This window comes from Anastrepha ludens, chromosome 2 (genome assembly GCF_028408465.1).
Source record: "Anastrepha ludens isolate Willacy chromosome 2, idAnaLude1.1, whole genome shotgun sequence".
Lineage (NCBI taxonomy): Eukaryota > Metazoa > Arthropoda > Insecta > Diptera > Tephritidae > Anastrepha > Anastrepha ludens.
The window spans coordinates 173202726-173222455 of NC_071498.1; positions in this window are offsets into that span (position 1 = coordinate 173202726).

The window sequence follows — 19730 nt, forward strand, 5'->3', positions numbered from 1 at the left end:
CACGAATCGATCCATTTTTTGACTTCATCGTAATTACGGAAGTGCTGGTCAGCCAGGCCATGTTGCATCGATCGGAAGAGATAGTAATCGGATGGCGCAAGGTCTGGACTATACGGCGGGTGGGGTAGGACATCCCATTTGAGCGTTTCTAAGTATGTTTTGACCACTTGTGCAACATGTGGCCGAGCATTGTCATGTTGCAAAATAACTTTGTCGTGTCTATCGGCGTATTGCGGCCGTTTTTCTCGCAGTGCTCGGCTCAAACGCATCAATTGTCGTCGGTAGACATCCCCCGTAATCGTTTCATTCGGTTTCAGTAGCTCATAATACACAACACCCAGCTGGTCCCACCAGATACACAGCATAACCTTCAGGCCATGAATATTCTGCGCCGACGTCGATGTTGAAGCATGGCCAGGGTATCCATACGTTGCCCGACGTTTTGGATTGTCGTAATGGACCCACTTTTCATCGCCAGTCACAATTCGATGCAAAAAACCCTTTCTTTTGTGCCGTTGAAGCAGTTGTTCGCATGCCATAAAACGGCGTTCAACGTCTCTTGGCTTCAATTCATACGGCACCCAATGGCCTACCTTTCGGATCATTCCCATGGCTTTTAAACGTTTGGAAATGGTTGATTGATCAACTCCCAAAGTTTTTGCAACCTCTTCTTGCGTTTGAGCCGGATCTTGATCGAGCAATTCCTCCAATTCGGTATCCATGAACTTTGGCGGCGCACCCTCGCGTTCTTCGTCTTCCAAGCCAAAATCACCACTTTTAAAGCGTGCAAACCACTTCTGGCACGTTCGCTCAGATAGAGCATGCTCACCATAAACTTCCACCAAGATACGATGACTTTCGGCTGCTTTTTTCTTCATATTAAAATAATGAAGAAGAATTCCCCGCAAAAACACATTATTTGGCACGAAATTCGACATTTTCAAGTGTGGTAAAAATATTGTTGTTTACGCTTCAAATAAAAAACTTATACTGACGTTTGTGCCTTACGACAGTAGCTCTCCAATGAATGTTTGGAAATGTGGATCGATGGAATAATAATCAAGTTACGCCATCTGTTGTAAAACCGCACGAACTTATAAATAGACCTATTATAACTACTGACCCCTGCGCACGTCTTAGGCCTTTTTGGAGGAGCTGGTGGTGCACTGTGACCATGTAAATTTACATTTGATTCTTCCCTGGCTACGGAAGCTGTAGGCGTAACTAAAGTTAAATTTAGATCTGATACACTTATGCCCTGTTCGCCACAGCCAAAACTGAATTTGTCAACCAAGTTGATACCGTCATCTATATCTTCATCATCCGTTGAGACCACGTCATCACTGCCTTCCTCATCTATAACATCAATAGTGTTCAGAAACTCCTCAATTTCTTTTTCAGTCAAACTTGAAACCTTGTTTTGCATTTTTTCTTTCCAACCATTCATTTTAACTATAAAATTTTCAAAAGAGAGAAGTTCGTTACAAAAGAGTATTCACATGGTAACTGCATGCTGGTGCCTTTAGGCATTGAAACTTTGAAAAGTCACCCTAATGAAGTATACATAAAGCTAACACTTTTGACAACTGAATATCATTGAAAATACATGAAATAACTTACCTGAATTTTTTTATCACTTTCTTTATATAAATTACCAGCGAACAAATACTTAAAAGTCTACACTTTTCACAAAACTATTTTATGCATGCTCAATACTCAGTTTCTCGCGGACAACTGTCATTCATTATATAATGGCAAGTTAAGTAAAAACTTTGCATATCAAAAAAGAGTCATAAAATTGTATAGAATATATCCGTTTAACTTTTAAAATAAAAAAGTTACATAATATATTAATTCAAAATTCTGTTGCAAAGAAAGCATTGCCTAAAGGCACTGTTATGCACTAGAGGGTTAAAATATAGTAGAATAATTTGCACGTAAATATATGCACCTGTGTTCACAATAATAGCAGCGCGAAATATTACGGAGTTTTATATTTTTTCTTATTTTTTTTTTCTTATAAAAACATAGTTTATACTCCAATAAGCATCAATTAGCTCATAGTTTCAAACTTTATAAAAAAAAAAAAATAATAAAAACAAATCGACAAATTTTCATCGCGGCGCAATACTTTGTAAGTCCGTACCGATCTGGTTTTCGATTAAAAGGAGCTGCACTACAACGCTTATTAAGGTTTCAGATGATCTCAGACTTAACATTGACAACAACCTCTTAACCTTTTGAACGCTTCTGGACACTGTTGATCACGGACTACTTGTCTTGCAACTTAAAAAATTATTCAACTTTTCAACCGCAGTTCGGCGGTTTCAAGCACTGGAGAGAAGTACGCTGAAAGATCCAGTGTTTTGTAAAATCTACCTGGACTTCATGCAAGAGTGTCTCGAATTGGGGCATATGAGTCCAACAAATAATCGACTCCCGAGTGAGCCGCACTATTTCATTTCGCACCAGTGCACAGTGGTTCCGCCATAGGACATTGGATGAAAATAGTCATGTTAAAATTATGCAACAATATTTAGCTAAATGTTAGTTCATTAGTCATAGTAACTTAGAGTATAAAAGAAATTTCAACTGCACAAACACTTCACTTATAATTGTGCCTCCAAAGTAAGAGAATTTGAAAAGTGATAGTTAGCGTGGTCTCCGCTCCGTACTTACGCAGTTCCGGGAAGTGTTATTTTTCTAAGAATTACTGTGTTTATGACCTGTTGTACAATGAAAATTCAAGTTGAAGGTATGTAAAACATGTTGAACGATTTCTTATCTTTTTTAATTATTATTTGATGGGTTTTCAGACCGTACGAAATACGTACTTTAAAATTTCCCTTTTTTTTTTTTATAAGAAGTTTGTAAAGTTTTAACTAAGTTCGCACGAATTCGCACAAATGAAACATATATTAAAATATTCTTACATATGTCCTCTTTAAGGAAAAATAGTTTCCAGCTGCGATGACCTGCGACTGCGCTTGATATATGGTCTAATCTGTACCTATGTGACTCATCTACGAGTAAATGTTAGATTTGTGGTGCGACACCTAAAGAAATGAATGACGTAGAAAAGTGTAGAAACAAACAAGTAAACTCCAGTAGATTTGAGTTTGGTTTATCACCCCTGCATTCTTGGATTAGATTTTTTGAATACTTTATTCATGTTTCTTATAGAATCGAATTTAAAAGGTGGCAAGCACGTTCATCTGAGGAAAAAGCACTTTTAGCTAAGAGAAAGGAATTCGTTCAGAGGGAGTTTAGAGAACAATTAGGCTTGATAGTTGACAAACCGCGAAGTGGAGGAAGTGGCACCTCTAATGATGGAAATACAGCACGAAAATTTTTCCTTCATTCAACCATATCATCCGAAATCACAGGAATAGACAAACACGTTATAGACAGATGTAGTTATCTCCTACAATGTCTTTCATCTGGTTTTAAAATTAATTCGAATAAATTCAAAATATACGCACTAGACACTGCTAAAATTCTAGTTAGTAAATATTCATGGTATAATTTACCTGCATCAGTTCATAAAGTGCTCATTCATGGGACGGAGGTAATCGATCATTGTTTATTATCAATTGGAGAATTATCAGAGGAGGCAGCAGGAATAATGTAATAAATTAGTGAAACAATTCAGACGTGACAATACCAGAAAGCACTCAAGAACTGTAACTAACACGGATCTTTTACACAGGCTTCTTCTTAATTCCGATCCATTTATATCTAGTCTACGAAAATTACCATGTAAAAAGAAATCTATGATGTCAAGAGAAGTGTTAGATTTACTGAGTTAAAAGTTTTGTATTTCTAAGTACATTAACTTTTTGGAAAGTGAATATTTTATTATTTTCATAAATAAGAATAAGTTAACTCATTCTTTCGGAATTTAATGTTTTTTTCTATTACTGTTTATAATTTAAGATTTATGCAAAACCTTAAACGGAACCAAAAAATTTTATGTAAAAAATGTGTGTACCTAATTTTCCTTTGACTTTTTATATTAATTATATATTACTTTATTATATATTATTATTATTATATCTTATATATATTCTTATTATATATATATTACTTTTTATATGTCTTAATGTTTTTTTAACAAATAAAAACATTTATCAACTTAAAAACGTACTAAAAAGTCATTTATCACGCCAAAAGTTCCTATGACCGCTCTTCCTACGCAGCGGGACCACTGTGCAGTGTGTGTTAAGACCGTAGAGCACAACTACCAAGTTGCGCGCGTGGTTTTTAATGCTTCGAGTCGCACATCAACACAAGTTGCGTTGCATGAAACCTTGATGGTCGGACCGATCGTTCAAGAGGAGCTTTTTACGACACTCCTTCGCTTCCGATTGCACAAATATGCCATGACTGCTGACATCACGAAGATGTATCGCCAAATCTTGGTGCATGAAGTCGACAGGAACTTCCAGCTCATAGTGTGGAGACAGAATCCATCAGAGCATTTCAAAAGCAATTCACTTCCGAGCCTTTATCGACTAAACACCATGACAGAAGGCACTGCGCCTGCACCATTTCTCGCCACACGGTGTCTGCCAATGCTAAGCGGCACAAATAAAGAGGACATTTTTCGCTTCATTCTGGAAGATAATTTTCTGCGAGCTGCGAGCAACTAAATGTAATATTTTATCGTTTCCGCTCGTCTCCAACTTTTCAACATTAGTGAACGTACGCAAGCTGTATATGCCAGTCACTGCTTATCCAGCTCTTTGCCTATAACGAAGGATGTTCCCCAAGGTTCTATGCTTGACCCGTTTTTATTTGTAGTACGAATTTTGTAATACAAATTTTGTTCTATACGTCAATGGTCTTCAAAACATACTAAAATATTGTAATATTCATGTTAATGCCGATGGGGTTCAATTTATGTTAGTAGTTCTTTTGTATCCATCAATAAATGCCTTAATAACCTTAACTCTGACTTAGAAAACGTTAACAAGTGGACCTGCAATAATGAGTTGATCTTGAATCCAAACAAATCACAGTGCATTGTTATGTACAAAAGGACATTTAAACTTGACGACTGCGATGAAGTGAAACTGAACAGTTCTATTATACAACTTGTGGACACTGCAAAGAGTCTAAGAATAACGTTTAATAGATATCTGACTTAGAATACGAATGACATCTACGAGTATAGTGCAATAGGCAAAGTGTATGGTAGGCTACGATTATTATGAACTACTAGTCCGGGAGCCAGGGGTCATTTTGACCTCATCATTGCATGCCGACTGGTTTTATTACTCAAGGCAGACGCCATCCAATGGATGACGAAACCAACCGTCAGCTGGTCCAGTAGCGGTGGGTACGTGCGTGGGATGCTGCGAAACATGTCGAAAAGTCAGCTGAACGCAATGATATATTCTTCCTTCAGCTGACGGTCTTCATACCGCTATAAACGCAGCTGACCATCATTATTATATTTTCATATGCGTCCAAAATTATGTAAAAAAATTTCAATCGGCCTAAGTAGTTTTACTTTTTAATTTATTTTACAAGTTCGCCTGTTCAGTTTCAGTTCGCCATCATTATTATATTTTCATATGCGTCCAAAATTATGTAAAAAAATTTCAATCGGCCTAAGTAGTTTTACTTTTTAATTTATTTTACAAGTTCGCCTGTTCAGTTTCGTACCCTCTTACAATCACACCCACCACGGGTGGGTTATTCATGAAAGCTAAATCACAAGTATAGTCAAGAATTTAACGATTTAAAAACGCAGTCCAAAATCGACTCCTGGCTCCCGGACTATACTCAGTACTTTACCCCAGTGAAAATTCGACGGCTTTTAGCAAAAATGTTATTAATACCAACGTTACTTCATGGATGTGAACTGTATGCCGATTGTGCTAGTCTGTGTCATAGTAAACTGAATGCCCTTTACAACTATAATACGACATACGCAATTGTATTGTATTCTCCATACGATTTAATGACTTGCTAAAGCTAAAATGTTTAGCACTTCTCCGCAAAATTATTACGTCTCAGGAGCCCAAATACCTCATGTCCCAAATTTAATTTTCTAAATCGTCTCGATCTCTTAACTTACTTAGTATGAAACACAGTTGCCTAGTGTCAGAACGTCAGTTCTTTGTCCTTGATGTTCGCCTTTGGAACCTCCTACCACGAAAAATCAAAATAATCAGAAGCCCACCGCGCTTCCGAAGTGAATTGATACATTACTTTGTTGCCAATAGTTGCTAGCTGTGTTTACCGGTCACTGAGAGATCGGCGCACACGCGGAAAAGCTAGGTTTACCATTTAACTCCCATTGCAGAAGCTGTGGGGACCTTTCAGAGAAGGATACTGTTGAGCACTTTCTCTGTATTAATTAAGGTCACTGGGTGCTCTTTTTTTCGACAGCCTGGCAGTGCACCAACCAAAATCACATCAATCTTCTCCATTACATCAACAGCCCTGGCTGACTGTAGATATCAGCCTGTTGAAGGTCTCCTAATGGTATCAAAACGGCGCTTTAGTGCTACTTGGTGAGTGCCAAACTCGTATTCAACCATTTCTCCTACCTACATATCGAAGAGGGTTAAACCTCCTTGAAAATTGGTTATCCAATATGGCCTGTGAAAATACTTCATATTCCTATTACGCTTTTTTGTACGAAAGAAAAGTCCTAGTACCGTCAACTAAAAAAATTGCCAAAAATCAACGGTATTTTTTAGGGTCTTGAAATTTGCACTTTGATGTACCAAAATTCAATGTGCCACAAGACTGAATACATGATATTTTTTGTAAATATTCAAAAAAATAAAAAATAAATTGAAATTTTGAAAAAAAAATTTTGAATTGTTTTACCATATTTTTATAGAAAAAAACTTGTACAAAAAATAGATAAATATGTATTTGGCTCTGGAATATGCTACGCTGCTATTATTGTGAGCACTGGTGTATGTAGTTAAGTATGTATATATGTATATACTTGTGGAATTAATACGAGTAAAATCCACATTTACTTTTATGTGTGCATGTTCACCGCGCCGTACTACACAAGTGCTGTATATAAGTACATACATATATAAGTTACATACGTTTATCTATAGATACATATGTATATGCGTATACATGCATATTTGTATATGATTTTCTTAATAGTACCAATTGTAGCTCAATATCACAGCACTAATTTTCCACCTAATTTAATTAAATTTACTTCGTAGCTCATTTCAAATTTCATCTATATATTTATAAGAACAATTTTTATAACATTTCAGTTATTTGTAAAGTAAGGTTAAAAATAATTAGGTGATAGCATTAAAAGAGAATATTAAACTGCTTATTACTATTAACTTTAACTGGGAAGGCAATATGGGTAAGCATATCATAGTTCATATCAAAATATCTGCATTTGGGAAGAACGTCGACGGTCGTTAGAGAAGTTCGAGCAAGAATAAGAACTCCTTAATTGTTTGGGGTAAATCTGTTTTATTTCTCGACATAGTCTCGTTTTAAGCTTATTCAAGGTGGGGGGGGGCCTCTTATCAGTCGGCTTCAAAAAATCAATTTTTTTCACTGCAATCAATAGATATATTATAGTAAAATGTGCCCTCAAAATTTTATAGCGGAATTCAAAGTAATTTCGGAGTTACAGGCCTGTGTACCGTCCCTCGTGTGAGTATACTGTCTACCTTCTGAAAACTTTGAAACACGTTTTCTCAAAACCATGGCGTGTAAGATTAACCAAAAAACGACTAAAGTTATCGTTTCAAACTGATAATCTATATAAAGATAAATAAAATGCGCATCTAATTATCTAACAAAATACAAAAAAAGATTCATTTTTTAATGTTTTTTAACACCTTTTTTGAAAAAAGCGAAAAAAGCACTTTTTTCAATAATTAATTGTGTGTTCATTTTTTCATATTTTTATACAAAAGTAGTCTATTATATGCGGAAAAGCCTTCTGAATAAGACAATATTTTTCTTTTGTGTTTCAGGTGAAAACTACGACCGCAATCTTACACGCCGTTTTACTAGCGCGCAACGAGAAGCTGTGTGAGATTCCTCATATGCCCGCCATTTGGTTTTTTTATTTATGTTAAAAAATTGTTTATTACTCTTCAATCATGCCTTCAAATAAATGCAAAAGATTATTTCTGTGTGTCGTTTTTTTCGCCTCGAAAAAAATTGAGAAAAAACACCTTTTTTGGAAGCCACTGATAATGAGTTAGTGCGTAGGAAGTTACATCCCTAGTTGACTTCCAATGAAAGCTTGGTGACATTCGGTTCAGTGGAAGCCAAGTACGCAATAACTAAAGTGCCAGTATATTTGTACCATCGGTACAAAAATTAGTTTCGAACAAAGAGCTAATATCAAATTTTGTTTTAAAACCGGTAAAACATTTGAATTGATAAAAAAAAGTTTATGGCGATGATTGTCTATCTCGTGCCAGAGTTCATAAGTGGTTTACACGTTGCAGACATGGTTGTGAGGACATATATGGCAATGAACATACGGGCCGCCCAAAATTAGTAATCACCGAAAACTCTATCGAAATTGTTCGTAAATTGATCAAAAATGAACCGAAATCATCGTTGAGATTCATGGAATCGGAATTGAATATCTCCAAAACATCGATTTATCGCATTTTAACTGATCATTTAGGCTTACGAAAGGTCTGTGCACGTCTCATTCCGCACAAGTAAACTGAGGACCAAAAATTACTCAGAATTCAACATTCAAAAGACATCATTAAGGAAAATTGCAGTCGGATATGCAAGAAAAACGTTTTGCGTTCGTAGAGGCCATCCAAAAGGTTTGTACCGACATCCTGAAGGACATTCCGGCCAATGACCTGAAACACTCTTTCAAAAAGCTTTTAGATCGCGCAAAACAGAGTATCGAGGCAAGAGGGGACTATTTTGAATAAATAAACTCGAAGGTATGAGAACAAGGCTCCTGTCGTTTCTACTTTAGCTCAGTCTTGTGTATTTTGGACTTCACCTTGTACACTTCGTCCAACGCTGTTCTAGTTTCCTTCCGCATAATAGAATTTGTCCAAGTCTGAAAACCAGCCATTCGTTTCTGCAATCAACTCCTCGTTTGAAGAAAAACTTTTTCCCTGCCAGACATTTCTTCAAATTGGGGAACAAATAGTAGTCCGAGAGATGCGAGGGAGTCAAGTCTGCAGAAAGAGGGGATGAGAAACGATTTGGAACCCTATTTTCATTAATTTTGCGACCACAACTGCTGAGACGGGTGCTACTGCGTTGCCGTAATGGAAAAAGAAGATCACTCGACTTCCTCGATTCAAACGAATGCCAAACACAAGGAAATACACCGCTCTGCCTGAAATTTGGTGTGGAGAGTGATTAGAATATCGCTAAAGTTATAAAATTGCACATTTTGATAGCGCTCTTGCGAGAAAAAGATTTCAGATGAAGGCGGAGGTCATTTTATTTAAGAGGAACTATAAAATACCTACAACTTAACTCCTCTCAATAGCGGGTGCACATCCTAGACAGATGACTGACGTGGAAGTCCAACATTGAGGAGAAAATCAGGAAGGCAATAATCGCCTTGCATGGATGCACGAGCGCTGTCGGTAAAAGAAGAGGTCTCTCGGCTTAAATTGTATCTGTATGATGCAACTCGCTGGAAAGTACGATATCAGTTAAGAAGCTGGAGAGGTTCCAAAAGTCTGCTCTTATTAAACTGCTATGCTTGCTATACTGGATGCATCACCAGTGAACGTGGGCGGAAGAAAGGTTGATGGAGGAGTTTTATGCGAGAAGCTCTCCATGAAGCTGAAATTTAGTCGAAGAATGTTTGATTACTCTCTCGATTGCATGCGAATACTTCGGTATTATGCTCATTTGGGTCCCCGGTCACTATGTCATGGTGGCAACACTGCTGGGCTGTTGAACTGGATTAGGGTTCCCTTGGGGTTCTCCTCCTGGAAAGATGCGCCTGGTTAACGAAATAAGTTACCATTTGCTCATCGTCCTCCTTCTTCCTTATTAACTACTTTTCGCGTTTTGTTTTTTCCCTCTGTTCTTTCTTCTTTGTTCTTTCTATGTATGACATCACAATGGACGAATTTGATTCTTTGTCCTACGGCAATCGTTTGGGCAGCCATTTAGCCTTACCAAACCTAACCGCCGTAGCCGTAAAGGTTGGTGCGTGATTACCATTCGGAATTCACAGAGAGAACGTAGGTTCGATTCTCGGTGAAACACCAAAATTAAGAAAAACATTTTTCTAATAGCGGTCGCCCCTCGGCAGGCAATGGCAAACCTCCGAGTGTATTTCTGCCATGAAAAAGCTCCTAAAAAAAATATCTGCCATTCGGAGTTGGCTTAAAACTGTAAGTCTCTCCATTTGTGGAACAACATCAAGACGTGCACCACAAATAGGATGAGGAGCTCGGCCAAACACCCAAAAAGGGTGTACGCGTCAATTATATATATATATATATAACCTAACTTAACCTAACCCAACCTAACCAGTGTGTCAAATTCGATTCATCTATTTTGTCGATTTGTGCGTTTAAACAGAAAAATTGTTTAATTTTGTTTCACTCCCACACACAATACACAATAAATTTTTTTAGTAATATTTTCAATCTTCCCACGCATGTTTGGTTGCTACCCAGAGGATACTTGATACTCCCTTGGAAAATGAACCGTGTGCAAAATAATCGTGTCTGGCTAATCTCAACCGAATGGTAGTCAAAAACGCGCCCATTTCCCCGATTTTCTGTGCACGGTCCTATCCCCAAATCAGATTAGTTGCAGCATTTCCTTGTAAAACTCTTATCAAGTACCTTTAAAAGACTCACAAGGCCAACTACACCATAGAAAAAGTGCTTAAAGTATCAACAGAATAAAAGTTAACTTCCGAGAAATCCTACTCAATGCCAAATCAAGATTAGTTATCATTAATGATTAATATCATTTATTTGTTTTCAAAGTAAAATGAATATTGGAAGTTTCGTAGAAATGCAATTGAAACTGATAAAAGTACATCTAATTTATGTTAAGACTTTATACCTGGAGGTTTGCTTATAGATGTGTGAGCAAGCTCGTTTGTGTGCGTTTGTAAACTCGCATGTGTGCGTCAAAAGCTACGCAGCGTTACTGGCATCACTCCCTAAATATACAAAGTGAGGTCATGATAATGACGAAAAATATTTACAAATGTTTATCTAATATTTCTTTGGAATACTTATCAGCGCAATTCCGCTGCCTTTCATATTTATCTAATCGCTAAAGTTGATTTCTTAAAATTTGAAGCAGAAGACAGAACATTAGACCTACGCGCTAAAGTACGAGTATACCTTATAATAACCGCAACTACATGTGAAATTTGGCACTGGTGAAGACAGGATAGCAGGAAGTAGATTTGTTGTCGCGAATTCCCGTCTCTGACGTAGGCGTTGGCGTATGAGTAATATGAATTATTTACGTATTTTTAATTTGAGTACGTAAGTCCCTTCTTGCATTGGTGTGAACGGTAAATAAATGCTTGCTGCTGTATGCTTAGTATTTGAGAAGTTTGAGTGGCTGAAATTTGAAATAGTTCTAACAGAAAAAAAAAATGATTTCAATACACGAATGCACTTTCACACGTACATGCACACGTGTCCAAAGTATATTGTAATTTATTCTATCGTATAATACGTGGCGAAGCACCTTTCAAAACTTTGAATGATGGAAAAATTAAGTATAATTATTGTTTTAAATTTTCGTAATTGCCGCTGGTAAAACCTGCCTTTCACAAATGAAGCAAATTTCGTATTTACAACTGCAAAGTGCGCAAGAACTGCCTAAGATCTCTCAAATAAATTGTGTACTAAGATAATTGATTATTATTTTCGTACTTCGGGAACCATAAAACAATTCAATTATTATTGCCTGCCTGTCGAACCAAGCACACAACTAAAATATTTAAATTTTTATATTCAGTCGAGTCTGGATATAATGAATTAATTAATGCAAGCGGGTGTTCGTTGTATGGAAGTCGTCCATTATAGCGGGACTAACATTTAGTGAATAACAAAAACAGTTTTTTGTGTTTATTGTGCATTTAAGCAAGTGAAACATTTCTTAAACATAAAAAATGTACCTCTACAACGACTGTGTTTTTTTTTTGTTTTTTGCGACAACAGCAACATCTTCAAACCGACACACCATACGCCACCTTTCCATTTCTTTAGTGGTATACCCTATGATCAGAAAGTACTGGGAATGTTTAAATAAAAAAAAAAAACAGAGTAAAATTTCAGGCAAAATTATTTTATCTCCTTCAAAATATGACGTGTCTGAAGCACACACATGTGCTAAAGTTTGACCCAGTCCTCCAAGCACTCCTGGTAGGCCGACGAAGGGATGACCTTCAGCTCCTTCATCGCGTTCTCTTTGATCTCCTCTATCGACTGAAATCGCCTTCCACAAAGTGGTAACTTCAACTTGGGAACAAAAAGAAGTCACACGGGGCCATATCAGGTGAATACGGTGCTTGCATGATGGTATTTACTTGGTGTTTGGTCAAATAATTCAGCGCAATTTGGGCTCGGTGCGATGGCGATTTATAATCACGAAAAATCCAAGAATTGTTTGCTCACATTTCCGGCCGGCGAGGCAAACACTAATGATCCGATGGCGCTAAAAAGTGACAGGTGATATAATAAGAAAAAAATATGAACCGGCTCTGACGTGCGCGTCTCGTTTAATTAAACATTCCCGGTACTTTCTGATCATAGGGTATACGCCCCTTTTGGTTGTTTGGCCGAGCTTCTCCTCCTATTTGTGGCGTATGTCTTAATGTTGTTCTACAGCGTTTAGTCTACAGCAACTAAGTTACCGCTGTTTGACAATTGAAGCCACCAGCAGTGTATACTAGTCGATTCTAAAATAACCGAAACGTCATAAACCAAGCTTAGACATATGGTAAACAAACTGCTTCGTCACAGTAGTGATTTTGTTTTGGTATCATACGAGTATACTTTTGGTTTTGTGAAAATGTCTGATTTTGTGCCGAATAATCGTCTAATGCGGGAAGGATCGATTTTCATCTTTCATTCGGAGAAGAACCGCGGCTGAAGCATATCGAGAGCTACAAAAAGTTTATGGAGATGCTGTTTTAAGTGAAACAAAGTGCCGAGATTGGTTCCGTCGCTTCAAATACCGTGATTTTAATGTTGACGACCATCAATTGATGTGATTGAGCCGAGCACTGTGCGAGAAGTGGCCGCAAAACGCGGAGTGGCATGAACAAGTGATTCTACAGCATGACAACGCTCGACCTCACGTTGCCAAATCCGTTAAAACCTACCTGGAAACACTGAAATGGGAAATCCTATCCCACCCGTCATATGCTCCAGATATTGCGCCGTCCGATTAACACCTGTTCCGGCCGATGGCACATGGTCTTGCAATGATTCCTTTGTAACCATTTTTTCAGAATAAAGTTGTATTTTCTTCAAAAAAACAGCGAGAACTTAGTTGCACACCTAATACTATTTGCACACAAGTGTACAGCAAAGGACAGTAATCTTTAATCCCACTCAGCTTTCAGGAGTTTTCCGAATTTGACTTTTTACTCTTGAGCCAAATATGTGCACACTACACTCAATCACATCTATCTTTTAATACAAAAATTGTATTTCTAAAAAATTGATTAAATTTTCAAAAACCGATAATAAGAATGTAAAATAGGATAGAGCGAATTCGAATTTTTCAATCGCTTTTGCAGAGCTACTAGAAAGCTGCTTTTTCAGTCCAGAAATAAGGGCCAAATACGATTTGCCTCATCTTTGTTTTAACTCCCTTGTCTATAACCAACTTTTTCGACATTGTTCTATAACCGGGGTACCCGGGTACCAACCTTATATAAAATGCGTAAATGCGTATTTACTGGTACCCACGGTTTTTTTTATTGTTAATATATGTATAATTGAAAGATCTGTAGCTGTTTGAACAAGTACAGTATTTTTCAAATATATTTCCTTTGCATTTTCCCAGGTCTATTCTTATAACGTACCGGCCTTTCAGTAGTCGCACAAATGGTAGGCAGATGTGGGACTACCCGAGCCCTATGACGTCAAGAACTGACATCATAAGGTACCTGCGTTGTAATGTGACCGCGTCTTTGGCGTATATTTCATTTAGTATTCGTTGAGTAGTTGAGAAATGTAGACGATCACACTGAAGTGATTAAAAAAAAAACCTAATTGAGAAGAAAATGGAAGAACTATCTGAGCAAGAATTCGCAAGGTAAACTTATAAAAAATTAGTTTTTCGGTATAAATGATCTGTTATGAATTTCATTATTAGGCTGACTGCTGTAGAGAGGTCAGTGTATTTGGTCGCGTTACTAGGAAAGGAGTCAGGCCCTGAGAGTTCCACGTCAGCTAGTGAGGATTAAGAGAGTATTCCGTTATTATCAATAATAATGATTTGTATGTAATTCTAACTACCCTTGCTCCAATTTTACACTTTCAATATCGATTTTATTACAATTACAGCACGAACAATACACTGTAATCAGGTGGGTACCCGAGTACCCTGGTTATTGAATAAGTGCGTTAATTAGTTTGACCCTCAGGAACCAAATGCTATTTTCATAAAAAAAAAGTTGAAAGCGTAGATCGATGTAGAATTGACCAAATAACGAGGATCCGGACGGGAAAAAATTTTTATCAAGCAGTATTTGAATTCTACTATCTCAAAGATGGAAAAGGGTACCCGGGTACCCGGTTATTGACATAAGGGTTAAAAAGTGCCCCCGCCAACATTAAATTGTGCAAAAAACAAAAACGCAGAAAATCAACCTTTTCCTTTTCACATTAAATGCTATCTAAAATGCGTCGGACATTGAACCCGACCGCAAAGTGCATACGAAACACAACTGTAACTAAAATTCGCACGAATAACCTGAGCATGGCATCGAATTGAAGCCCGCACCCGCCTGTTGCTATATCATACACATACGAGTGCGATACACACATGTATACATACATGAATTATGTGTATGTGTGTGCGTATTTGTATTTTATTATGTTTGTGGGCAAGTGCAATCAACTTTATCCTTATAAAATTTTACAACAAAGTCCTTGAACCCGGTGTTTATTTGTGTGGTTAATTGTCAATCCCAGCTCATACAGTTATATATGTGCATACATACATACATACATACATACGAACATATGTGCTATATAAAACATACATATGGAGGCACATATAAACAAACCAGACCAACGATGATGGCGCGCACTTTAGTAGGCACAATAATCACATCAATGCGCGTAAACTACGTTAATAAAGAAACAAAAAAAACAATAAGTAATAAATAAAACAACAAATCAACAGCTGCACCGACAGTCAGCAACAATAATAACAACAACTAAGTCATGCAAAAAACAAAGGCAGAGTGCGCTGCTTAAAAGTATATTAACTGGCTTAATTTGCGCGCATTTCAGGCAGACACACACATACACATCCACACATAGAGTGCATTTGTATGTACGTTCACCCATAGAGCACTTTTTCATTGGGTTGCTTGGTATTAATTTTTCACACAATTGTTTTTTTTTTGTTTGTTTTATATTTAAATTACGTCTGTAATTTAATGACCACTGCATTTGTGGCTACAACCGCGTCCGACTGCCTGTCCGCAAGTGTTATCATTAAATCTCTACAATTACATTGAACTCATTAATTTACGCTTGCCTGCGCTGTTGTTGTTAATTTTACATATATATTACATACTTATATGTAAGTATGCATGCTTTATTTGATTATATCCACTCGCGTTTGCCATTTAAATTTATTAAAAATAATGCATATTTTTTGTAACACCATTAAGCTCCGTATGCTTCTAGTTGTGGAAATCGATTCATATACCTGTGGTCACATGCAATAACCTAAGTCGGAAATCATACTTTCGAAAAAAATACACACTTTTTGTTTGTGTAATATGCAGAAGCCAAGCGGAATATGACAGCAATCAGCACAAGAAAAGCGGCGAGAAGTTCGACTTTACGCATCAGGGCAGAAGTGGATGCCGAGGGATGCAGTCCCATCTAGTACTTGTACGAGTTGTGTTCAAAAAGTATCGCGAATTTTGTGTTTTTTTCAAAAATTATTTATTTATTCATTAGTATCTATTTTGTCCCTTTCAAAGTGATCCCCGTGAGATATTATGCACTTGTTCCAACGTTTTTAACAATCTTCGAAGCACTTCAAAAAATCATTTTTTTATCTTGTTCTGCTCCTCCTTCGATGCCGTTTTTATCTCGTCAATCGTAGCGTAGCGTCGTCCTTTTATGGGCTTCTTCAGTTTCGGGAACAAGAAAAAGTCACAGGGGGCCAGATCTGGGAAATACGGCGCCTGTGACATCATTAGTGTGTTGTTTTTGGCCAAAAAGTCGCGCACAAGCAACGATGTGTCAGCAGGGGCGTTCGCGCAAATTGCGCATAACTTGCAGGTATTATTCCTTATTGACCGTTTTACCCTGTGGCAAGAACTCATGATGCACAACGCGCCTGCAATCGAGGAAAACGGTAAGCTAAACTTTTACATTCGGCCGAACTTGGCGCGCTTTTTTCGGTCTTGGTTCGTGCGGCAGCTTCCATTCAGGTGACTGAGCTTTAGTTTCCACGTCATAACCATAAACCCATGATTCGCCAATGACCCACTGAAGCAAATTTGGGTCGTCGTGGACAGAGTCCAACATCTCAATAGCAATGTTCATGCGATGCTGCTTTTGGTCGAAATTGAGCAGTTTTGGTACGAATTTTGCGGCGACCCGAAATACTTGAAAAAAATCGAATGGCACGAGCCAATCGATATGTCTAGATCCTCATCAACTTCTCTAACGGTGATTCGATGATTGGCTAATACCATTTTCTTCACTTCATAAATTTTTTCGTCTGCTGTTGAAGTGCTCGTGCGACCGGCACGCTTTTCGTCGTTCTCGGCCTTCTGAGAACATTTTGTACCACCCATAAACGTTGCTTTGGTCCAAAGTAGCTTCTCCGTATGACACAGTCAACATTCAGAATGCATCCGCGCACTTAATTTAGTTGTTCACACAAAATTTGATACAGGTTCTTTGATCCATCTTTTTGAATAGGTAAAAATCGAAGACAAGCCGAAACAGATGCAAGCAAAGCAGCTGTCAACAATTAACTGAACATTCGAAATGGCCGAATTCGTTGGCATGAGTGAGAGACATGTGTACCAACATATCGCCACAAAAAAATTGAAACTCGAATATAAATAACCTGCGAAAATTCAAAATTCGCGATACTTTTTGAACACACCTCGTATGTAGAGGTGGTGCACATTATCAGTACTCTATCTAGTAACTACTTTTTGGAAAACCACATGATGTTGATAAACACAGGCGTTTCACAGGAAAACATTTTGGGTCTTCTGCGGTATCTCTTGTATACCCACGCCCTTCTTCTTCTACTTCTTAGCATCACAGTCCTCGGTGAACCATTGCTTCATTCATAACCTTCTTCTTCGGACTCTATTTGGATATTCTAAACACATGTCCGATTCATCTTATTCTTTGAGATTTTATAAATCTTACCACAGTTTCTTTCTTTTGCTAGTAGTTTTTGCTCGTGTTGCTGTTTTACATGGCCATATATATTTTTTTGCAATATTTTTCTTTCAAATACCATTAGCTGATTAATGTCAGTAGTTTTTAGCCTCCATAATTGGCAACCATAGATAAGCACGGGGCGGATTAAGGTTTTGTATATCCTTAACTTTTGTTCGCGATTTAAAAATTCAGCTTAAGCAGTTCCCAATAAGAAAAGTAAGGCGTATTTCCTGCTAAAACTTGATCATTTATTGTCAACAATGTATCCCTATTGGCTGATATTTTGATATCCAGATCTAAATTCTTGTACGCTCTCGAATGCATAGTCTCCGATCAATAGATTATGCCTTAAACCGGATCTGGATCGGACCATAAACTTCGTTTTCTTTGCATTAATTCTTAACCTAGTATTTTATCTGCATGCGCACAAAGCTAGAATGATTGCTGCGTGTAGGACTAGGTTGAATATCAATGTATATAAAGCGACTCCCTGTTTAACTCCCGATACAATAGGAAATGATTCTGAGCACTCTCCTTGCACAAGGACCTTCGCCGTGGTATTCGATAGCGTCATAATAAAAAGCTCAATTAGTTTTAGCGGGATGCTTATAGACTGTAGCAAAAAAATTGTTTTAATTTAAAATGCCCCAGACCTACCATCGACAAAAAATCAGCAAGTAACTGCAACATTTGAAGATGACACTGCCATACTTGCATTCGATATCACTATCGAAAACGCAACGAATTAGCTACAAGAAGCTGTTATTGCCCTTATTGCGACATACATGGGCTGTGAAATGGAGAACAAATCTTAACAAAAGCACATCAGCATATATAGAGTTTTGTCTAAAAAACGCTACCTACAAGTCAAATTTCATCGATGCGTCGATAATCCCATAAATCGACGAAGCCAAATATCTGGGCATAACATCACTCAACCCAAACTGCGCTGGAAGCTAAGTAATCCCATTGATAGGCACTCAAACTTATCAATCCGCAATGCATTACTTATTTACAAACAAACACTAAGACTGGTTTGGGCTGACGGCATACAACTCTGGGGATGCGCTAGTTAAAAGTACATCATCTCTATCCAACTTCTGCAAAACAAAATTCTGCGGAGCACAGGAAGCGCACCATACTATCATATATTAATGGTGCTCACACTCACCAACGTAAACGTACGCCTGTATCAGCTGACATGATGAAACTAATGACAGCCCCATGTAAATGAGTTCTCACCACCGTTCCGTTCCGTAGATCTCAGAATATTGTTTCATCGTGTCAACTGATGCGGGCGTACGGGCGTAGGTTTACGTTGGCGAGTGTGAACACCAAAAGTCTTCTAATTCCGAAAATTCTGCAACCGTGTAAAGTTCGAAATTTAAGATCGAATAATTAGAAGAGATACGATTATTGGATTTTGAGCGGGTCATATGCAAACAGTATTTAATACTGAGCGCGAGTTTATTTCTAATACTGTACTCAGTTAGATTATGAAAATCATTATTTGCAATGAAGAAACATCTGGCAGGCACTTAATCGTCTTTTAAAGATGAAGATCTTCTACTTAGAGTCGAAATTTGGACTTGAAAGAATAAATTAAATCGTACCTATTATACTACTTACTGACGGCCGCCGTAGCTAAATGGGTTGGTGTGTGACAACTATTCGGAAGACGTAGGTCCGAATCTGCGTGAAACACTAAAATGAAGAAACAGTGTTTTCTAATAGCCGTCGTCCCTCGGTCGGTAATGGCAAAACCACCGAGCGTATTTCTGTCATGAAAAAAGCTCCTCATAAAAATAATTGCCATTCGGAGTCGGCTTGAAACTGTGGGTTCCTCCATTTGTGAAACAACATCAAGACGCACGCCACAAATAGGACGAGGAGCTCGGCCAAACACCCAAAAAGGGTATAAGCACAAATTATACATATAAAATACTTCTCTGAGCCACGCCTGATACACAAATAAGATCGGACCTAGAATACTATCTGGAGACGGCCAAAAATGAGTACGATTTAGTGCAATCTATTTCTAAAAAAGAAGGTCTCTTGGAGAGATTTAAACGTAGCTAGGTTAGAAACGATGATAATTCCATCGGACTCATATGAAAACAATAA